At 42.1% G+C, this 23,936-nt stretch overlaps 1 protein-coding gene across 6 annotated transcripts in view; it reads right to left on the bottom strand.

Annotated features, from left to right (window-relative positions):
* kdm6bb (lysine (K)-specific demethylase 6B, b) overlaps positions 1-19,615 on the bottom strand; it is a 38,584-nt gene extending 18,969 nt beyond the window's left edge. For 3 of the 6 annotated variants that reach the window (XM_013134450.4, XM_013134451.4, XM_013134447.4), the window contains exons 1-3: positions 19,485-19,614; positions 18,431-18,651; positions 2,997-3,281 (exon numbers count right to left, since the gene is read on the bottom strand). The gene's annotated coding sequence lies outside the window, so the exon portion shown is untranslated. Of the gene's footprint in view, positions 1-2,996; positions 3,282-18,430; positions 18,652-19,484 lie in introns of all 6 variants that reach the window. The other 3 variants (XM_013134448.4, XM_020048269.3, XM_013134449.4) reach the window with 3 other exon arrangements.
* Between the last annotated feature and the right edge of the window lie 4,321 nt (positions 19,616-23,936).

Here is a 23,936-nt window from a genome sequence, read left to right on the forward strand (position 1 = left end):
TTGAAGATCCCCTCACTACTGCACACAATATTAGAATCACTGGCTCCATGCAGTGTGATTATTCAATCACTCTCCTAAACCAGTTAGGCTGCTAATGAATATCCATGATTCTGTTAGATAACTTATTCTCCACCCTTTCTCTCAGTGTCTCTCTGTTTCTCCCTATCTTTGATTCTCTCTTTTTCTCCCTCTCTCTCTCTCTCTGTCTCTCTCCCTTTCCAGTCAGGAGCCAGACTGCCCCTCCCCTTACTCTCCACAGGAAGTAAGTAACCTTTTCAAACTAGCGGTGGCCATATTCGCCTCAGTGACCAACCAGCGTGGTTAAAATGGTCCAGAACAAGAGTGTCTAATAGACTTCTGCCAATCTGAGTCATCTGTCACGCCAATAGATGGCCTGACAGCACAAAATTAGTCAAATAGCTACAGCAACAACGGAAAGAAGCTGCCATGCAGTTAAAGGTAGATGGCTTGTTTCTGCTCGTTCTGCTCGACTTAATATAATGTCTTGTTTTGAGTCACATCAGGACTAATATGACATAGCTTTCTAACTAAGTATTTCCATTTTTATTTATGTCATTTATTTATCATTTCAAAAAACATTTAATATCCTGTATATCCTCAATGTCCAGTATTTACTCAAGGTCCTGTATTAATATAATTTAATTTGGTCAACAATCGATGCCAACCCCATCTGTTTTGCCCCCGAAATGTGCACACATGGGTTTTGCTGCTAAACAACCAAGCCATCTACAGTACAACCAAGCCATCTACAGTACAGTACAGACAATCATCTTAAAGCTATCAGACATTCCTTGTCAAACTCTGGACTTCAACTTGCCTCAAACTGCCCCAAGAACACAACAGTGGTGACCTTCAATCAGGTCCAGTAGAGCAGTGTAACCCTCTCCGGGTTCCTCTACACTGGAACACACTGGGGGCTGTGCTGGTATCGGCCTGCTGGTGGCTCAGTAAGCTGAAGCAGATGTGTGGGGCCTGTACAGCCAGTACAGTCACACTAAAAGACAGAGGTCACCAAGCTGCTCCGTGGGGATGGTGGGGGCTCTGAGGACCGCCTCCCATTCAGGGGAACATACGATTTAGGGAAAAAAAGGAGAAAAACTGAAAGACAAAGGGTTTTGAAGAGAGATAATGAAATGTAATTAACTTTTGTTAATGATTATTATTGTTTCCATTGCCAATGAAGCCCCTTTGACATGAACCGAGAGCCCAGAGGGGAGACATCACTTTTCAGTTACACCGTCAACACAACAGTGCCCAGACCTACCTGGAATGCAGGTAGCAAATAGATAAACCAGTGTTGTCGCATACACCCTCACTAGCTTGTTACACGCCCACGGCGTCCTTCCCTCTTTCCCCTCCCCTCCTCTCCCTCATCTACCTTCTCTTTCTCTCCAAAATGGAGGCTTCTTCTTCCGTATGCTCCAGAAAGCACAGACCTCAGAGGGGTACTGGAATGTACCACTGCAGGCTTGGAACAGGGGGGGCCGGAGAGGGGCCCATATTTTCAAACAAATGATACCAACAGACCAGGTGGCATTTCAAAGACCCCAGCAGTAAAGGAGTGTGTCTGCGTGAGCGTCTGGATGTGTGTTGGTTAGTGCCTGTCTGCCCGCCGGTGTGTTAATGTGTGTCAGGGTGTGCGTCTCAGTGTGTGTGCGCAGAGGCCTGGTTGTCATGGTGATCATCACTAGGCACATGCATTTTGCAGACAGGACACTGTGTGATATGTGGCGCTGTTTGGGAGAGGGTGGGGGGGCTGCGACCTCATCACACAGCTATCTAACCCTGAGCCTGACCCCTGACCTCTAACCCTGGCCTACTGCTGAGCCTCTCATAACAAAGACAAACGTTTACCAGTAAATTCCTCCTGAAACTCATACGAGATGTATCATCCACCTGGAACCCATTTAGGAAGAAAACAGACAGCTGGACATTGTGCTGAAACATTAAGCTCACGACAGAAACAGCGTGGTCAAGTGGTGAACGGCGGTGGACCACGGAAGGAACCCAGCCTGATGTCGGGAGTGTGTGTGTCGGTTCTGTGTTTGTAGACACATGGCTGTGTTGTTGTTACTTACTCAGGGCAAACAGGGCTGTTCTTTATTCTATTTCCAGCTGCCAGAGGAGAGTGAGTCACTGTACTGTATAAATACTGCAATAGATGTGGGTCAACAATGCCCCGGCCATTTTTAACACAAGTAGGACACCAGTGTCATTAGTCCACTATCAGGCACGAGATCCATGGTGGTGCTGACTCCAGGAAAACCCCCTGTCAAGAATCTAAATGGCCTGTTTTTCCATTCAAATGCCAAATGCTACACTGGATTTATAAAATTTAACTGGCTTAACAAAATGTTGCCATAACCTCTTTTATAATGAACTTGTGAGCAGTACTCTATACAGGAACCACGTTTATCAATATCTACACAAGGTCACTGACCACAGTCACTGGACTCCCTCCAGCACGGAAATATAAGGTTACTCTCTGTTACACTGCTGTATCACAGCAACCAAACACACACACACAAACACACATCAAAAGCGACCAAACACAGTGTTGTTGAGAACCACAAGTCAAAGCCTGAGTATAGAAACTAACACTCATCAGTGGTAACTATTACTCAAGGATTTTTTTTACACCCAATCAGCTGACAGTGTTTATGTACTGTGTGTGTGTGTGTGTGTGCGTGTGCGCACGTGTGTCTGTGCACGTGCACTGTTCACTGCATAACTGTGGTACACAATCTGCAGACACAGACAGCCTGTGAGTGCACACTATGCTACAGTAGTAAGCTGTGGTCAGATATCAACACAAAGACATACAAACATGTCAGAACTCAAGCACGCATGCACGCACGCACGCACGCAAACACACACATACTAACATGCTCTAATATTAAGGGAACAATATGGTCACAAAGGGACAGACTACACTGTAATGCATCAACAGGAGAGAAACACACATTTGGTTTTACCTTTCTTTTTTGTCTCTTCTGTAATGGGTTCTTTCTGCTCCACACGCCCTGGCCTCGGCTCCTCATCTGCCCTTCTCCCCCTTTTCCTCTTTCCTCCTCCTTGTCTCCCCCAATCCTCTCCTCTTCCTCTCTTCCCTCTCCTCTTCTCCTGGTTTCTTCTCCTCTCTGATGAGGCTCTAACACCAGACTGATCCACGTGCAGAGACCTGAGGGGCGGGGCTCCACACCGCCATTTAATTCACACCAGCCAATGAGGGAGAAGGGTCTTCTGAAAATCATCCTATACTAACAAGGGGAGGGTACAAAGACAGCGTGAAAGATAGAGGGGGTGTTGCTCTCTCTCTTGCTGTTTTGGAACAAGGCCAACAGAACTAGGAGCTATTTTTACATCACCACAGTGAGGTAGCAAAGACTCCATTTTCTCTCTGGCAGATATTCCTCAAATCGTACAACATACACCATATTCAGCACCGGCAACTGTAAAGACTTCCATTCACTGATATCAATGGATAGTTATGAATCTGCCCTCGAAGCACTGTGGTTAAAACTAATACTGTCCCATGTTTAGATGCTGGAATCAATTGAATTGTCCTCCAGTCATTCTTTATGACATGCAATTTGTTTCAGAAATGAGACTCACATGCAATGAATAATGCTTGTGCACACAGAACCATCAGTGTGAAAGTGCTGCAAAGGAGCAATAAAGTACCAGCGACGGCTAATGACTGGGATTTCAGAGATGTCACAGGGCAAGACGTTATGTGTCACGTAACTCGTCGGCAGACAACTGACAGAAACATGCCACACTGAGTTATCTGAATGAAAATCTACTGCAGGAATATAGAGTGAAATGGGTAAAGTAGGATGCCGCGCATACTGGCCTCTGATGGTTGTGTAAAATGGATGTCTGGGTTATTAATCAGGACGGCGATTCTCTACGTCTGGCAGACAGGCATTAGAATGAGGGATGACCAATGAGTCGTAGAGGACGGCTGACCAGGCCACTAGCACTGCACCCACAGGATGTCAGGTGACCGCAACATGGTCTGGGGGAGGCGGGGCTGAGGGCATCAGGTTTATGGGGGGGAGGGTCTTAGCTACGTGACTCACAGCCCATACCCACTAGAACTGCCTCTCACTGGCCCCCACTCCTCACCTCACCCCTAATCCTCCAATACACCAGAGACACACAGAGGGGAGAGCTGTGGATAGACACATATAATCTAAAGGACAGAGAGAGAGAAAGAGAAGGGAAATACAGAGGGAGCTAGAGAGAGAAGAGTGTGTGTGACATAGAGAGAGATTAGTGTGTGTGCATGACAGAGAAAGAGAGATAAGTGTGTGTGTGTGTGTGCATATGTGTGATAGAGAGAGTGAGAGAGAGATGATCCAATGAGTCCAGCTGACTCCCCTTAGCAACAGCCCCAACGCAGTGTCTACCCTATTGGCTAGCCATCTGCTCACAGCACAACCCCATGTGGCCATACCAGCCAATGAGCAGGCGTTGCCGCAGAGCTGGATTCCATTTTCACCATGGAAACTGAACATTGCTCTCCATGTGTGAGCCGTAAAACATGGACTCTCACCCGGCACTCACACATGATCACAGCTTGAATGTGTCCCTCTCGACCACTGCCCTGTTGAAAAGCAAATCAAGTGGCTACACATATGTATATATCCATAGTAAACACAGCAAGCTATGTCTGACCGAGCTGTTTGCTGTGGCTGGATTAGCTGGATGTTGCAATGGTTTACATTAAGATAATTGTGTTTCGGTCATCAATGCTAAATTATGCAAATAGTGGAAAACTAATGTGGACCACACAATCTATGTTTTCAGACTCCTTGAGTAACATTTAGGATTTCATTGAGCAGTTTCTTTAAAGGGGTCCTGCAGGGTTTTGAGGTGCAGGTTTGTTTGTTTATACACCCAGACTTGGACAAAGTTGACAAAGACTTGTACTATATGTCCAAGAGTCCAGTTTGAAGGCAAATTAAGTAATTTGTCATTTATAGATACAAAGATATACATAGTAACCTGGGGTTTAAGGTTTTCATGTTTAAACCAGCCATATGTTCATTTATTGAAATTGTAATAAGAACATGTCAATAATGTACACTACCTGTCAAATGTCAGAGTTATAAAAAAGCAATTTTTCAGGGAACAAGTATTGGGTTAACAGCTTATCGCTCTTATGCAGCAATAGACGTACATGCAGTATAGCCATGAAAGTTTGTGCTAATTTCTACAGGTGTCGCAACTGATTACTTACCAACCATCTGTATAAAAGCAGTGTTGGAACATACTGTGTTACTACACCCTCTTAAGCATTATTTGGACAGTATTGCACTGCAGGAAGTAGTAAATCGCTATCATAATGGTGAGAAAAAGGCAATTAACAAAGGAAAACAATCCGAACTTTATAACTGTAAAAGTCTTTCCTTTAGAGAAATTGCAAAGAAAGCCAAGGTGTCAGTGAGTACAGTTTCTTACACCATCAAAAGGCACTTGGAAACTGGAGGAAACTCTGACAGGAAGAGGCCCAAAGGCAGGCCCACAGCCACAAAAAAATAAGTATCTGAGTGTCAACAGCTTGCGTGATAGGTGGCTCACAGGACTAAAGCTGCAAGCACAGCTTAACACTGGTCAAAGTAAGCAAGTCTCAGTTTCAACTGCGAAAAGTAGACTTAGTGGCAGTAAGAAAGCCATTGCTAAGATGGCAAAATAAGAAAGAGGCTTGCCTGGGCCATGAAGCATCGCCAGTGGACTACTGAAGACAGGAAGAAGGACTTCTGGACTGATGAATCAAAATCTTCGGTTCAGCACACAAGGTTTTTGTACATCGTCAAGTAGGCAAATGGAGGGGAAAGTGTGATGGTCTGGGGCTCTATTACCCGAGGCAGAGTGAGTGGCATCCTGTTCCAAAACAACACCATGCAATACACCTAGTTGGTTGTTCAAGATTATGACTCAAAACATATTTCCAGGCTACGTCAGAACTACCTTAGAAGAAAAGAACAAGACGGTAATCTACAAATTATGGAATGGCCAGCAAAGTCTACAGACTTAAACCCCTTCGAGCTGGATTGGGATGAACTGGGCAGTAGGGTGAAAGCAAAGCTAAGTTCAACACATTTGTGGGAACGTCTACAAGAATGGTGGGAAGAATTTTCTGAACAACTTTAGATTTTCATTGTAGAATGAATACCACAAGTGTTTTTGTCTGCAGAATGCTACCTGGATGAATAAAAAAATTGTATTATACAAAAGGTTTCCATGATTTCCTTTCTGCCTCCAATTGTTTATTTGCTCCATTCTTTGAGAACATTAAGACATTAAACTGTTTGAATTTCAATAAAAAAAAAAGAGAAAAAATTGTTTTTAGTGTATTTCCATCATGGTCATTTCCATCACAAACTTGACTATGGTGGAAGAGACAAGAATGGGGTAGAAATTAAAAAAAAATGTATTGTCCTGTTTATTTATATATGTTTTTAAGACCTGTTAAGACAAAAAATATATACTATTTATCCATTTATGTTTTCATTGTAATCTAGAGAATGCTTTGTGATGCACAAAAGATTAAAAACAAAATAATATTTTATTAAAGATGCCACAGAACAAAATACAGGGGACACAAGAATGTAACAACAAATTACAAAATGATCAAATAAAATACCAGAAACATCTGCAAACACAGGGAGAGATAGTGGAGGAAAAAAGGCAAGAGATCTAAACTTGTAGGAAAGAAAATGGTTGGAAGAGATTGCTCAAAACATCTTTGTCCAGAGATCTTTGCATGAAAAATGCCAAACTTTATGTTGCATTATATGAAGCTGAGAAAAAACTAAAAAAGTATGATTGACTGATTGCAAAAGTGGAAAGACAGGATGCCCCAAAGATGACAAATGCAGGGAACTCCAAAGAACTATAAAAGGATCTCATTTCAAAATTCTATCATTGCAGAGTTAAAGCAAAAGTATTAACAAATGTGCTGTTTCAAGAAAAAACGAATGGCTTGAGAAATGCTACATCCTGAGTAAGTATGGAATGGTCAAAGCTGCTAACAGAGAATTTAAATAAAATATTGTTTATATACATTGCTCCAAAAAATTAAGGGAATACATAATCATCACAGAATAACACCAAATCAATTAAACTTCAGGAACATCAATCTGTCCAGTAAGGAAGCGTAAGCGATTGTGAATCAATATCACCTGTTTTTGTGCAAATGAAAGTGACAACAGGTGCTCTGGAGAGGCAACAGCAAGACAACCCCTAAAAAAGTAATGGTTTTGCAGGTGGTGGCCACAGACAATTGCTCTCTCCTTATCCTTCCAGGCTGATTCTTCTCTAGTTTTGCATTTTGCTAGTGTGATTGTCACTACTGGTAGCATGAGGCGGTACACCTGCAGCCCATTCAGGGTGCATGGGTAGTCCAGCTACTCCAAGATGGCACACCCTAATGTGTTGTCGCATGAAGGTTTGCTGGGTCTCTCAGTACAGTCTCAAGAACATAGAGGAGCAAGCAGGAGACGGGCCATTACATGAGGAGAGCTGGGCAGGGCCAGAGAATGAAATCAACCCTGCAGCAGGTCTGGTATCTGCACCTATGTGCGAGGAGGAACAGGAGAAGCATGGCCAGAGCCCTAGAAAATGACCTCCAGCGGGCAACTGGTGTGAATGTTTCAGACTAAACTGTCAGAAACAGACTCAATGAGGTTGGCATGAGGGCCCAACTTCCTCTAGTGGGACCTCTGCTCACAGCCCAGCACCGTACAGCTCAATTGGCATTTGCCAGAGAACACCAGAATTGGCAGGTCCGCCATTGGTGCCCCGTTCTCTTCACAGATGAGAGCAGGTTCAAACTGAGCACATGAGACATGTGTGAAAGACTCTGGAGATGCTGTGGTGAACATTATGCTGCCTGCAACATCATCCAGCATGACCGGTTTGTTGATGGGTCAGTGATGGTCTGGGGAGGCAAATCCTTGGAGGGTCGAACAGACCGACTGAAAAGGAAAGCGTACAAAAGTACAGACAGCTATCTGTACATTCAATCAGGGTGGGACCATAATGCAATTGTTTGGGAGTTGAAGGAGAATACACTCACCTAAAGGATTATTAGGAACACCATACTAATACTGTGTCTGACCCCCTTTCACCTTCAGAACTGCCTTAATTCTACGTGGCCTTAATTCAACAAGGTGCTGAAAGCATTCTTTAGAAATGTTGGCCCATATTGATAGGATAGCATCTTGCAGTTGATGGAGATTGGTGGGATGCACATCCAGGGCGCACAAAGCTCCCGTTCCACCACATCCCAAAGATGCTCTATTGGGTTGAGATCTGGTGACTGTGGGGGCCATTTCAGTACAGTGAACTCATTTTCATGTTCAAGAAACCAATTTGAAATGATTCGAGCTTTGTGACATGGTGCATTATCCTGCTGGAAGTAGCCATCAGAGGATGGGTACATGGTGGTCATAAAGGGATGGACATGGTCAGAAACAATGCTCAGGTAGGCCTTGGCATTTAAACAATGCCCAATTGGCACTAAGGGGCCAAAAGTGTGCCAAGAAAACATCCCCCACACCATTACACCACCACCACCAGCCTACACAGTGGTAACAAGGCATGATGGTTCCATGTTCTCATTCTGTTTATGCCAAATTCTGACTCTACCATCTGAATGTCTCAACAGAAATCGAGACTCATCAGACCAGGCAACAGTCTTCAACTGTCCTATTTTGGTGAGCTTGTGCAAATTGTAGCCTCTTTTTCCTATTTGTAGTGGAGATGTAGTGGTACCCGGTGGGGTCTTCTGCTGTTGTAGCCCATCCGCCTCAAGGTTATGCGTGTTGTGGCTTCACAAATGCTTTGCTGCATACCTCGGTTGTAACGAGTGGTTATTTCAGTCAAAGTTGCTCTTCTATCAGCTTGAATCAGTCGGCCCATTCTCCTCTGACCTCTAGCATCAACAAGGCATACTGGATGTTTTTCCCTTTTCACACCATTCTTTGTAAACCCTAGAAATGGTTGTGCGTGAAAATCCCAGTAACTGAGCAGATTGTGAAATACTCAGACCGGCCCATCTGGCACCAACAACCATGCCACGCTCAAAATTGCTTAAATCACCTTTCTTTCCCATTCTGACATTCAGTTTGGAGTTCAGGAGATTGTCTTGACCAGGACCACACCCCACACAGTATTAGTATGGTGTTCCTAATAATCCTTTAGGTGAGTGTACATTCTGCATTGTCAAAGCGAAGCTAAGTGCTATTTTACCTAAATTACTGTTGGTTCTATGGGTGGTCAGTGTAACGTAGTGCAGCCAGTATAACCCAGAATCTTGTGACAAATGTACCAGTAATAATATAAACGTTTTCCTAATGTTAGATAAACCATTCCTACTATTTAAATGACCCACCACTGACAGCCTGGGTTGCTGTGAAGAAGGTTGGACTGGTGTGATTTTCTCCTGTATTAACATTGTTATTAATTTAGCTTACGCTATATGTTTAACAAAAGAGGTTAAGCTAGCCTCACTAACGTTAGCTAGGCCATTGGAGTTGGTTGCATCTGTGCAGACAAAAACAGACCATGTCGTTCATTACAATGATTACATGTAAATATAATACAATATTATATACAATATATATCAATCAATCAATCAAATTTATTTATAAAGCCCTTTTTACAACAGCAGTTGTCACAAAGTGCTTTACAGAGACACCCGGCCTTAAACCCCAAGGAGCAAACAACAGTAGTGTTGAATTTCAGTGGCTAGGAAAAACTCCCTAAGAAGGCCGAATTTTAGGAAGAAACCTAGAGAGGACCCAGGCTCAGAGGGGTGACCAGTCCTCCTCTGGCTGTGCCGGATGAGATATTAAGAGACCAATTGGAATAATTAATACATTTCTCTGGGCTAAATCCAGAGGCTATTTGATTTTTGACTAGGTCAGAAGTATGACCAGGTGGACAAGGACAGGGACAGCAACGGGCCCCCAAACCAGGTAATCCGCAGGTGTGGACCTCATCGCCTCCTAAAATTTAAACTGAGAAGAGTTAGAAGTGCATTCCTCATATCCCCCAGCTCAATAATATAGCAGCGTAACACCTTGGAACTGTGGTTAGTGCATTCAATGGAACTGCACCTATCTGGCATTTTGAAGTATAACTAGTAAAATTTGTCAATGGTGGGCAATGGAAGGAGACAGTTTTGCCCGCCAAGTGGACGTTCTCATATGCAATGACGCCATTTGCTGTAGTTTTTCAAGTTAAAAGTCTTGCTTGATAGAGGATTTCAGCTGCTTAACAGTTTGGGCTCTACTGCAGGCAGGCCAGTTTAGCACCCGGACTCTTTTTGTTCAGCATTAATGGAGCCTTCCCAGATGTGCAAGTCACCCATGCGACGTGCACTAATGCACCAACATCAGGGATGCTGGCTTTTGAACTGTGTGCTGATAAGAAGCCGAATGGTCCCTCACCACAGGACATCTCAAATGGGCTCGGGCCCAGAGGCACCCACTTCGAATGTTATCATTTGATTGAATGGGCGTTATCAGTGGTTATCAGCCTCATAGATATGGGTCAGAAGGGGCCTACTGGTAGGCTCAGAAGGCTGTTTTCATCCATTTGCATGGTTAATCACAGGTAAATACACGAGAAGACTCCAGGTCGCCGCTAACCGGAAGTCTGCTGGATAACGGGGATATGTACAGGTAAGACCATTAAAATGAGAGCCTTTAAATTGTGATAATTTAGTCAATACTAAATTATCTAAATACTAAATTAACCATGCGAATGGATGATAACAGCCTTCTTAGCCTACCAGTAGGCCCCTTCTGACCCATATCTATGAGGCTGATAACCACTGATAACGCCCATTCAATCCAATGATAACATTCGAACGGCCTGCCAGAGAAGGCGGCGGGGGTTCTGGATCTTGTTTATATCCGTTTCTTTGCATGGTGGAGTTTTTACTTGGATTTGTGGATGCAGAGACATATTGTGTTCACAGACAATGGTTTTCAGAAGTGTTCCTGAGCCCATGCAGTGATTTCTGACAGTGTCTGTTTTTAATGCAGTGCAGGCTGAGGGCCTGAAGATCACGGCCATCCAGTATTGGTTTTCGGCCTTCTCACTTGAATCTTTTAATGATATTATGTACCGCAGATGATGAGATCCCCAAACTTTTAGCAGTTTTATGTTGAGAAATGTTATTCTTAAATTGTTGCACTATTTGCCCGCAGTCATTCACAGAGTGGTGAACCCCTCCCATCCTCACTCTTGACAGACCCATTCTTTCTGGAATGGTCTTTTAATATCCAATCATGTTACTGCCCTGTTGACCTAATTAGTTGTGAGATATTCCATCAGGTTTAGTTTTTTAGCATTACACAACCTTTCCATGAATGTGCAAGTAGGAAATGAATTATCATGCGATAAAACAAATGCAAATACAAATGGCAATTCTGACTTTTGTATTTGCATTTGCAGTCTCCTTGTTTAAGCACATGTATCATTTGTCTATAGGTGACATGAATAAAGTATCGAAAAATCGAAAGGTTTTTGTGAATAGGCTACTAAAATGCTGTGTCTTTGTGCATCTCTCCTGGGGGTTCTAGTGGGGCTAACAAGTTGATTTCAAGGCCAGGGCATAGGTCCTGTCTCCTTGTATAAGCAACATGCATCGTTTGTCTAAAAGTAACATGAATAAGGTATCGCAAAACCAATAGTTTTTTTTTTTAAATACAACATCAGTTTCACCTAGTGGATACGATATTATCAAATGTATATTATTAATATGATGTCAATATTAAATTTTTTCAAAATCACGGTTATCGTCAATACCGCTATATCATGACACCCCTAGTCCCGATATCACAGTTGGGATCTTACCCGTCATTGGCTAATCAGCATTACTTTTTTTTTATTAGACAATAGAAATAATGTACAAACATATAAGAAATGTAATATAACTCAATACCATGACATTTAATTTCCAACTAAATCTGATATTTTGTAACATACTGTAAATTACTTTGGTCAGTGGCTGGAGGACTGTAGAGTGCAACATACATGAAAACAAGAACAGGAACTAGGCAAGCATAGTTCTGCCGGCCCGCGATTAGAAGGGATGAATGTTGCTGTCCTGGCTGGATTCGATACGTAGAGCCCTATGTGGCTTTAACCACTATGCTATTTAACCAGTGAGTGTTGTTGCACTTAATTTATGTGTAGAGATGTGATGTCTGTTTACTTCTGCATTGTCAAACCAATTAGTCGAAACTCAAAGCTAGTTCCCTACATTAGCTACCATCCAACCCAACAACAGGTATAACAGGATCGCTACACTAAATTCAAATTAGAAAGAGATCACTGTAGATGGCTAGCTAATAGCTATACAGCACCTATAATGAGAACAATGACTCCAATCACATAGCTGGTTCGTTGCTTTAGAAAACAATGACAGATAATAGCTAACCACTACGCTATGTGAACTTCGCTATGTAAATCGAAATCGATTGAAATATTTTGTCATTGTTGGTGCAGTTCGTCCATCACAATATAACCATAAACGGTTTTACTTGAGGTTTACTACAATGTAGCTACTGAAGCTTGTCGCCAGTGAAGTTTTAGTGTGGCTATATGGTACCTTTAATGAAATCAATGACTCCAATCACTCCTTGGCTGGTCTGCTTCTTTAGAAAACAATGACAGCTGAATAGCTAACCACTTCGCTATGTAAATCGAGAGCAATATCCTGAAGCTTGTAGCCAGCAAAGTTCTAGTCTATCCTGAACAAATCCTAATGCCTAATTTGTTTAGTCTGTGGCAAGGACTGAACCCCGGTTGCATTTGTGACAGTCCACATCTCTAACCACTACGCTATTTAACAACGGGTAGGCAGTCAGTCAGTCAGTCAGTAAGAGACATTCACGCTTCTTCTGCTTACGTGGTCCGGCAAAAAAAGCAGGTATGTGCGATCAATTAATTTAATGCAGTAGCACCGGTGCGATACAGTTTTGCGTGCTTATGAGACAAAGCTGCTTGTCTGTGTGAAGTGAGGGTTTGTGTGTAAGGTGAATCAATGGCGCATCGCTATTGTAGTCTATCGTACAATTAAAAATCATGTCTGCATAGAGTCCATACATTCAACACCAAATCTCACAGTCCCTAGCGAACAATACCTGTTTCCTCAGCGAGTCGAGGTGGTTAGCAAGATGACGAGAAAATTCATAGGTATTTTCAAATGCTAAACCAAAACCCAAACAAGCCTTTGAGGAAGAAACTAAAGCAACAATGCCAAATGAAATTAAGGGCGAAACGAAGGGGAACATTTACAGCTATAACGCCAAGTGGAAAAGGGATTTCCCTTGACTAACTTTTGATGTGAAAATGCATAAATCGCATTAAGAACACTGTGCAGCAGCCTCCTTGTCTCCACTGAAGATGTAATCCATATCAGCACAGAAGGTTTCCCAGTGGAGCAATTTAACCCTACAAATGTAGTCGCACTAGCAGCAAAATGCTTGTCCTCTTCCATGAGGGCCAGGAGGCCAAATATGAAAAAGTGGCCAGATCTAGCAGACATGCTGTGACACGCACACACACACACATACACACACGCACACACACACAAATCTTTCCATATCTTCCCCATCTAGTTTAACCCTTATTCTTTGACCAGGTTGAAGTTCAGGCAAAGTTCACATTGAATGTCTCCTGTTGTAGAAAAACTGGTGAGCTTGTCTGGCTGTCTGGTCCTTCAGTTTCACAGAGATTTCTAGCCAACGTGCTGTAGGGACGATGTGTCGTCCTATCATAGGTGTGGCTCGTGGTATAGAAGAGCAATTTATGGATCAGGTTGTTTTAGTTTTTGATTTGCTGAACAAACAGTACTCCCTGTGGCACTGTTTGCATGTGGGTTATGGATAGTAAGGATAAAACAACACTTCTTTTTCAAATTGTTACAGACAAACTGTGTAGCATGGTCGCTAACAACCTGTGTAGTTATTCCCCATGCTCTTGAGGTGGTTTATTAGCTGCTGGCTAGAGGCAGTGTGTAGGTGGGCAATTTCAGTGTTCCTGGAAGTGTAGTCAGCCGCTATAAGGTATTTCTTGCCCTCTGACACAGGTCAGCTGGAATCTTCTGCCACGGGCCATAAGGTAAAAGTGCAGTGACAGGTGGTTCTCAAGTTGATTTGTTCTCTATACAGAACTCACATGACATCGCTGTCCTCATCACTTTTCTCATGCCAGTTCCCCCAATATTACAGACAGGTCAATGTGACCCACTGGAAACGATTGAAAATCCTGGGATCCGTTGACCCTGACCATCCCCCAATATACAATACAAACCTACGGCGTTGGCTGTAATGAGTAGGGCAGCTGTGCCATTCTCTAAAGCCAGTCTTTTCGGATGAAGCTGATGACCATTTGGTGGTCTGTGTCGTCCTATGTCGCCTCTCTAATGTCACCCAGCCTTGGTGTAGTCACGGCATGCAAGTGTGCATTGAGTTCTGATGTGTTCAGTGGGGTTCCTGAAAGTGTCAGCCACCACTAATTTCTTCCCAGGAACCTGCACTGCTTTTATATTGAAAGGCATGAGGAGCCGAAGCATTTGCTGACACCTGACACTCTGATAGTCAGCAGCGCTTTGGTTATATTCCTGTCATGGTCCTCTTTGTGTGTACCAAAGACAATCATGACAACTCTGCCTTTGTTTACTCGCTGGAGCTTGCTCCTCTCCCATTGAAAGATCTCTGGGGTGCTCGTTATTCCAAAAGGAAGGTGATTTAAACAGAATCTTCCCACTGGGGTGATACATTTTTTTTAGTTTCCTGCAGCTGGGGTCCAACAGCATCGGCCAAAGCCGCTGTACGTGTTAAGTGCAGAGAGGTGCTATATCTTCCAAAGTGGCTAAGACCAACCTCTTTCTGTTGACGGCTACGTTGTGTCCAGGCACATTCTCCCTCTGCCATTTTCTTTATGACCAGCTCCATAAGTGCACACCAATCTGCCACTCGCCATCAGAAACAAACTGCTGTGACTGACCCTTAAAAGACTGCACCAGGCATTTCCTCCTCATTTTCTGTGCTGACTTTTTAAAACTATTTTCGCTTTGAACACATTTCAAAAGGTCCCAACTTTTTTAGGAGCTGCACAATGTTCACTCTTGTTATGGCTGCAATTATAGCATGAGCATTTTCCCTGTTTCAACCCATGTCTTCACTTGAGCTGTATACACTGGGCATCTTCTGTTTGGACATTGAGGTTTGTGTCAGACTTTGTTGTCTTCATCATCTACTCTGACCGGCGAGGGATTTGTATCACCTTCTCTAGTGTTACATTGGCCTCCAGCTGTACATTTAGGAGACGTCATTGTCCATGATACCAATCACTATTCTTTCCCTTATTTGTTCATCTTTTGGTGAATCAAACTCGCAGTGTTCAGGCTAGCTCATACAAATTCTTCACAAACAATTCCACTGTCTCCGCTGCTTTTTCAATGGAAAAATGCATGTCCATGAATCACATTGAGCCGCGGCATGAAATGTTTGTTCAGCTTTCCAATCACCACATCATAGTCGATCTCGTCATTAAGGTCTTTAAAAGTTAAGGAAATCTCAGCTTCTTTCCCCATCATACAAACCAGTGAATTTACCTGCATCACACCGCTGTCCTTATTCAGTTTGGATGTCACTGGAAAAACTGGAAAACTGTTTTCCATATTGGCCATGCTAGTGAGTGAGAGAAATCGAATGGCTTCGGTGGGGTGAGTTCCAAAATTTTTCTTATCTTTAGCATTAAAGTTTTCAGATTTTGTCTACAATTAAGATCTAGTCCAAGGAGCTAAAATGTTCGCACACCTTGCTAATAACTTACTCTGCACACATCAACCCATGTCCTGGTATGATGATGCTGTGTTTAATTAACCAATCACAGGGCTGAATGTATTGTGATCCTAGCAATGCCTCTGCTCAGCAATATTGCTCCAGATGTAGAACTTTACCATAATCATCACTAGGCAAGTTGCCAAAAACAAATGTAGTGGCTGTTTTGCATACTTGGATTTTGGAAACATATCAGATAAATAAAAAGGTCTGCAAATAATTAATGGCATGGTAAAATAGGCATGTTTTACACTTTGTAAAAAGGGGTATAGTCCACACAGATCAGACTGGCTTTATTCCTAACAGGAAATCCTTTCTCTTAAACGTCTCTTTAATATAATTTTTCTAGTGTGGACCTTGCTGTCACTGCAGAAGGGAAGAGGGAGGAGATAGGGCTCTTCTGTCTTTATTCTGTTGTATTTTGGTTTTCATTTTGATCTTCATTGCATGTTCCTTTCTCCTGCGTTTGTATTAAAAAGTTAAACGTTTTTTTATGTTCAATATAGAATATTTGAAAGTATACTGTATGTTACATCTTATCTTACATGTTTCTGTTTTTGGGACAAATTCAATGGTTACTTGTGGTTGGTGTCTTTTAGGATACCACTGCTAGTTGCTTAACTTTCAGTTTCAGAACTGCTTGTGAAACCTTTCTGTTTTGGCTTGTCAGTAGAAGAGACTGATCTCCCAACAATCCATCTGTTTCAGTGGTAATACGCGTGCACTCCAGAATCATTGGCCATCTTGGAAAGGATTAGCAGAAAATGCTATAAACATTTAGTCTTTGTTCATCAGCTTAATCTTACTATCGACATATGACGGAAATGTAACCTTTAATTCAGGTTAAAAAACAAACAAATTCTTGATTCATGAAGAAACAAATGTTTTTCTCTGAAAAATTGGGACCGCTTGCTTTTAGTACTTCGTGCATATTCCCCTTGCCAAGAAACCAGCACTGACCTTTCTGCAATGTTTGAGGAGGTGAGACAACACAGCCATGGACCTGAGACAACTTAAATAGATCCTTCAGTACTTGCTCCTTGTTTGTGGATTCTTCTCTTGTGGTTTAGTTAAGGGGACTTGGATGGCCAATGCAAAAGTCTGTTTTGTTTGGATCTGGTGGAAAACTTTGGATCATTGCCCTGCTGGAAGATGGAATGACAAAGTGTTTTTTGCCTCTTAGATTTTACTCTAAGGTCTCTGGTATATCACAGACTCCATGATAGCATTTGCCCTAACAAGGTTCCCAGGGCTTTGATCCAAAGTTTCCCCACAGCATGACATCTAGACCACCATACTTCACAGTGTAGATTAGATTATTATCTACATGACAATTCCTCTTTTCAAACCAAATCCACCTGTAAAGTTTATAGCCAATAAAACAGATCTGTGTGTCATCTAACCATCAAACCAAATAAAATTGCACCTCCAATTGAATAAAACTTTTTATTAGTGCCTTAACAATGTAAATGGGTATTTTCCGGCATGCATTAAAAATTTTTACAGCCGTTGCCTAATTTATTACGGTCAACAACCTTTTGTCTCATTTAATTTGTTCTCTGACCATGTGTGTCACCTCATATACCTCAGTGAAACTGTCATTGATAATCACTTAAGAGCAGGCCTCGATCCAAGGGTGGAGAAATCCGGGCATTGTCCCCCCCAGATAGAATCTGTGCCTTGCGTTTTGTTTCCCCATAAGCACTGTAAATGGTATATGATTTAGATATACCAATTGATCAAAATAAATTTATCCTGGAGCCGGGCCCGCTTAAAGGTTCCTAAAAAAGTATCCATGAGAAGATACTTCGATCATATAAGGTTCATAAGAATATCTAGGATAGCGCTTAATGGTGATATGTTTTTTTAACATGTATTTCTTGATTAAGAGTAGTTTTTTTCCTTTTATAAGTTTCACTTCAATTGATTTCCCTCGTAAGATCAAGCTGATGAAGACCCTTGTGCCCTCTCTTGTCGCCTTCTTCTCCAAACCCTTTACATGACACTGCCAGAGGTCCCTCCAATCTGACCTCCAATACAAGGACTGGTGGTTTAGCAACAAAACAGACGTGTGTGCAACTATAAAGCCAAACATAACAGGCTGGCTTGGAATGTTGACATATTAACCAACGTTTCCTCTTTGAACGTTTATTGACAACAAAAACTACATTTACACAATAAACACTTGTTTTTTTTCTCAAATATGGTGTTACAATGTTGCCAAAACATATTAAAAAAGAAATTATATTAATAACAGGATACACTGAAATTACTGAGCAGTTATTTTATGGCTAATTATATGATCATTCAAAATCACTGCCTGCGATAACTACGCACAATTGCATGGTTTTGTCAGACAACACATCTATGGGTCTTGAGAAAGAAACAAGGAGAAAGAACGTGAGGAGCATGCAATTGAGATCTTTCTCATGAGCTTGTCTCATTCTAGGTAAAAAAAGACATCTTACAGTAACACTTTAATTTCTTATAATAAATTAATTTCCATTGGCATAGAAGATTTGTACACCTACCTCTTTTGGAAGACTACTGGCTTTGTTGGATATTCATCCTCAGCTAATCAATCAAACCATGGCTCGCAATAACTACAGTTCACAATTCATCTTCAGTCCTCTTCTCAATGGCACACCTTTTTATAGGTGGGGATGCATCCCTCTCTGCTGCTGACCAACATATATTGCTAAACAACTGTAGGCGCTTGATGCATTTTGAACTTTGTGTTACTTTCCACCCACTGTCAAGAGAAATGAAACACCTATTACTGTGTGTTAATTTAATGCAAACACTGTATTTATTAATTTACAAACACATAGACATATTATATAAATACCTGATTTGATTAGCACAGACTGATTAAAAACAATAGTAAATCATAAAAGTAGCTTGTAAAATCATTTATGCGCATATATCGCCATCTCGTGGACACCAATCCAAAGTGCATCGCAGAAACTAGTAAAAAAAAGTTAGCAATGTCACTGTGTGTGTCATTAGGTGGGAAGATGCCAATTCTGCATTACGCTTCCCCGCAATTCCCGGCACAAGTTCACATTAAATCTTACCTTCACGAAGCGAAAACATATTTACAGAATATGGACATATTGAATTCCTTAATGGGTATACCAAATAATTATTAATAAAAAACGAGGCAGCTATAGCACTGTTGGAAATAACCTGAGTTATATTTTTGGATGGAGCATTAAAAATGCGAAAAGCCTCATATACAAACATCAAACCAAACCAGTGGATAACAGTAGCCTATAACTAAATGTGTCAGCATTATATACTAAATGTATTACTGTACGTAACTTGAAAAAAATATGCTAGGCTACTATAGGACAATAATGTAGGTATAAGATATATCTTATAATGTTTTATCCTTTAAATATCATGGTTGAAATGCGGTTAACTTCTCACTTTTCAACCATATTATGTAAGCTTTTCAATAATCACGTTATGGAGAATAGAAAAGCAGCTGGACAAGTTTTTTCACATCAATAAAACACAAATATCCTTCAAAAATCCTTACATAGTCAATGTAGTTATCGATAACTTGTGCTTCGTTCTTACCTCTGACAAATGAAGATATAAAACATTGTGAGGATCGAGTCGAGAGATGAAAGATATCCTATTGCGCAGTTATAAAGACACTGATGGAAGCCACTCGCTACGCACGCCGCCGTCTATAGCGCATTCGCGTAAACCTTTCCCCCTTTCCGGCGTCGACAAACCGATCGCCGCACTGTGCACCGTCACTGAGGAAATAGAAGATGACCACGGAATGTGTTTGCAGTCTGCAGGCAAAAAACGTAATGGAATTGGATATAAAAACCTACATTTAAAACCACATCAGTGGTGAATTATTCATCCCTCTTTTCACATTTCCGTCACAGAATGTGATTCAATTTAACTGTAATTTTTGTTAACAATCCACAAATGTTTTGTAATATAAACGTGGTACATAAATGTGGATTCTACTTTTTTATATTAATGAAAAATGAAACATTGGTTACACTGCTCCAAAAACACCTAAATCACACATCAAGACTCGATGAACGAAATATCAAAATCTTGCATTGTGTAATTCCTTGAGAACAAAATGATGTTATAATGATGTTACCAAAATCACCAACCAACTGAGGGCTGGATTCAAACTCACACCGAAAATCAAAGTAATCAATTGAAATCAGAGGCTGTTCCAACTAGAGTGAATTTCATCACGGCAACTCATAATGTGATTCAGTTGTGTGTTTGGCCCTTACGTGCTTGTATGCACTCCTGACAACGTCTGGGCATGCTCCTGATGAGACGGTGGATGGTGTCCTGGGGGATCTCCTCCCAGACCTGGATCAGGGCAACGGTGAGCTCCTGGACCATCTGTGGTGCTACTTTGCGGCATCAGATGCACCATACATAATGTCCCAGAGCTTCTCAATTGGATTCAGGTCTTCATCCAGGAACTGCCTACACACTCTGGCCACATGAGGCCAGGCATTGTCCTGCACCAGGAGGAACCCAGGGCCCACTGCACCAGTGTAAGTTCTGACGATGGGTCTGAGGATTTGATTCCGGTACTTAACAGGAGTCAGGGTACCGTTGGCTAGCACATGGAGGTCTGTGCGACACTCCAAGGAAATGCCTCCCCAGACCATCACTGACCCACCGTCAAACCAGTCATGCTGGATGATGTTGCAAGCAGCATAACGTTCACCACGGCATCTCCAGACACCTTCACGTCTGTCACGTGCTGTTTTCTGGCGAATGCAAACCTTCATACAATGGCATGTATGGATGGGCCATCCTGGAGGAGCTGGACTGCCTGTGCAACCTGAATGGGCTGCAGGTACTGCCTCATGCTACCAGTAGTGAAAAGGACACTAGCAAAATGCAAAACTAGAAAAGAATCAGTCAGGATGGATAAGGAGAGAGTAATTGCCTGTGGCAATTAAAACAAAGATTAAGGATATTCTTGGACTCAAACAAAGATTAAGGGTAGTCCTGGACAAAAACAAAGATTAAGGATAGTCCTGGTCTAATACACCAGAAATCTCCATTGAGATTTATATTCCATTGAGCTTCATTATTTAGACCAGGAAACTGGTTTATTAATGAATACACAACCTTTGTCAACTATGACAATTAGCGGACCTGTCACGGTACGGTGAGCAGCAGAGCCACGGTGCAGTGCACCTTCAGTTCCCATCCCATACGAACGCATCCCGGACTTGTTTCGTGTCACGTCTTTCATCATTCACACCAGGTCCCTATCATCTCGTTAGTATGTGTTTAAATGTTTCCCCTCTGCTCCCCGCAGGTGTGGATCATTGTTGGTCTATGGTGTCGTGGTTAGCTGTATGTTACAAATATAGCCGATGAATGCATTCGTTTTGCTGTTAAGTCAGCCCCTTTCTTTTCGTTGTTTGGTTGTGCTTGGTATTTGTTTATTAAAAAGTCGAAATCGACCGCCTTCTGCATGCGCTTGGTTCCTTACTCCCGCATACCCATGACAGAACCCGTGACAGGACCCATACCATCAAATGACTGCTGTCTGAAAACACCAGTCTGATTAGGTCACTTGTAAATTGATGTTTGGAAAGCATTCATTTGCGGTGTAGGCCTACAAAAGTGCTTTAGCAGCAGTGCCTCCGTTTCAAAATGCAAACTTGCGTTATGTTCTTATTATTGAAGGAAGAACCTCTAAAAGTAGAGAGAACGCATACGATCTAGAATAATAGAACACAGTGTTTTTAAATCTGTTAAATTTTAAACATAGTTGTGCAGACAGGAAACCACAATCAGTACAGCTAGGTGCAACAAGCTGTTATTACTGACAGCAAACCTAGCTACTTGTGCAAAGTAAATGGCAGGAAGATATCCTATGTCAGCAATAAATGAATTAATTTTCATTTACAGTGGCTACTTGTAAGCTCTGCCATGTCACATAATTATGACTGTATAACCTACATTAAATACATTCTGTAGTAGCGCAAACATCTCAATGAATACTGGGAACAAAGTACCAGAAAATGCACATGCTGATGTAGACTTTGTTTTCTAGACCTCCCAAAAGCGCATATTGACACAATGCTCATATTACTTTTCCAAGAAAACAATTTTTTTTTTTATAATACTCTGTGACATTTAGAGTATACCCTGGAGAATCACTATGCCACTAGAGGCGTCTAACCTTTTCTGTTGGGGGAATCTGTTCATTTCCATATGAAAACATACTCCTGACAATACTTTGAGGTCAGTTTCCTCTAGTTTGCCAGGATTTTGCATATTTGCTTTTACCTGAGTGCTTACAAATCTGATCCAAATCAAAGGCCCGATGAGTAGTTGATTAGTTGAATAAAGAAAGCTACATTAAAAAAGTGTACTCCTTTGTATCTCCAGGACCATCTGTTGTTGTATTTAAAAAAACAAAACATATTATTACTGTGGAAATATAATAAAATGTTTGATCAGATAAAAATAAAAGATACAAATATTGCAAATTGCCGGCTTCATGCCAGCTGACTTGACCAAATAAAATTGTCTGGCTCATTATACCAGCCACTCAAACCATGTCCATTTCTGTCTCAAGGTCACTTCATTCAATGACTCAGGTCAGTTGACTTTGAAGCCATTCCACATATTTCCTTATTCATAAGATGCCTCAATCAAAATTCCAACATCTTTTTTACCCTCAAGAGAAGAATTTCAAACAATCACCGTTACAGCATACTGCATATTCCCTTCTCAACTGTCCTTCCAATTAAAACCCATTGAAATTCACTTGTAGTTGTCTATAAAGAAGCACACAGACAATACAAATTTGCTGCTGGTTCAAAATAAAGTTGAAGCAAAAGAGGGTTTTCAAAAACCTGAAAATGCCACTCACTCAATTATTTACAGTCTAATTGTAATGAATACAAACATTGGAAAGTGGATCAATGTTGTCCAGACTTGAAATATTTTACAAATCAATCTGAAATATGGCAAATAAAAATTTTCACATATGAAAAATGTAAATTCAGGCATTTTAGTAATGTTAAATGCCAATATTTTCTTTCTGAGTGAGGAGTCAGAAATATCTCGTCTTCATCCACTTATCCAGTATCGGGTCGCGGGGGCAGCTGCTCCAGCAGGGGACCCCAAACTTCCCTTTCCTGAGCCACATTTGCCAGCTCTGACTGGGGGATCCCGAGGCGTTCCCAGGCCAGTGTCGAAATATAATCTCTCCACCTAGTCCTGGGCCTACCCCGAGGTCTCCTCCCAGCTGGATGTGCCTGGAACACCTCCCTAGGGAGACGTCCTGGGGGCATCCTTACCAGATGCCCGAACCACCTCAGCTGGCTCCTTTCGATGCAAAGGAGCAGCGGCTCTACTCCGAGTTCCTCACGGATGGCTGAGCTTCTCACCTTATCCCTAAGGGAGAAGCCAGCCACCCACCCTTCTGAGAAAACCCATTTCAGCCGCTTGTACTTGCGATCTTGTTCGTTCGGTCATGACCCAGCCTTCATGACCATAGGTGAGGGTAGGAAGGAAAATTGACTGGTATATCGAGGGCTTTGCCTTCCAGCTCAGCTCTCTTTTCGTCACAACGGTGTGGTAAAGCGAATGCAATACCGCCCCCGCTGCTCCGATTCTCCGCCCAATCTCCCGCTCCATTGTCCCCTCACTCGCGAACAAGACCCTGAGATACTTGAACTCCTTTACTTGGGGTAACGCCTCATTCCCTATCCGGAGGAGGCACCAGTGACTTCTGCCATGGAGATTGATGATGCTTCCCCATCAGCCTCCAGCTCTGCCTCCACTATAGAGGGCATGTTAGTGGGATTTAGGAGTTCCTCAAAGTGTTCCTTCCATCGCCCAATTACCTCCTTAGTTGAGGTCAACAGTGTCCCATCCTTACTGTACACAGCTTGGATAGTTCCCCGTTTTCCCCTCCTGAGGTGGCGGACGGTTTTCCAGAAACACCTTGGTGCAGACCGAAAGTCCTTGGCTTCCCCAAACACCTCCCACACCCGCTGTTTTGCC

This window comes from Esox lucius, chromosome 7 (genome assembly GCF_011004845.1).
Source record: "Esox lucius isolate fEsoLuc1 chromosome 7, fEsoLuc1.pri, whole genome shotgun sequence".
Taxonomy (NCBI): Eukaryota; Metazoa; Chordata; class Actinopteri; order Esociformes; family Esocidae; genus Esox; species Esox lucius.